The 367-nt window shown below is 41.7% G+C and overlaps 1 protein-coding gene across 1 annotated transcript in view; it reads right to left on the bottom strand.

Annotated features, from left to right (window-relative positions):
- CSMD3 (CUB and Sushi multiple domains 3) overlaps positions 1-367 on the bottom strand; it is a 1,491,512-nt gene that overhangs the window by 652,996 nt on the left and 838,149 nt on the right. The window lies entirely within an intron of this gene.

Raw genomic sequence — 367 nt, 5'->3', positions numbered from 1 at the left:
TCAAGGCTGTATATTGTCACCCTCCTTAGTTAACTTCTATGCAGAGTACCTCATAAGAAACGCTGGGCTGGAAGAAGCACAAGCTGGAATCAAGATTGCCAGGAGAAATATCAAAAACCTCAGATATGCAGATGACACCACCCTTATGGCAGAAAGTGAAGAGGAACTAAAAAGCCTCCTGATGAAAGTGAAAGAGGAGAGTGAAAAAATTGGCTTAAAGCTCAACATTCAGAAAACGAAGATCATGGCATCTCGTCCCATCATTTCATGGGAAATAGATGGGGAAACAGTGGAAACAGTGTCAGACTTTATTTTTCTGGGCTCCAAAATCACTACAGATGGTGGAAATTAAAAGACACTCCTTGGG

The sequence above is a fragment of the Bison bison genome, unplaced genomic scaffold (genome assembly GCF_000754665.1).
Source record: "Bison bison bison isolate TAMUID 2011002044 unplaced genomic scaffold, Bison_UMD1.0 scf7180017864491, whole genome shotgun sequence".
Lineage (NCBI taxonomy): Eukaryota > Metazoa > Chordata > Mammalia > Artiodactyla > Bovidae > Bison > Bison bison.
The sequence above is the reverse complement of the archived record's forward strand: the minus strand, read 5'-3'. Positions and strand labels throughout refer to the sequence as shown.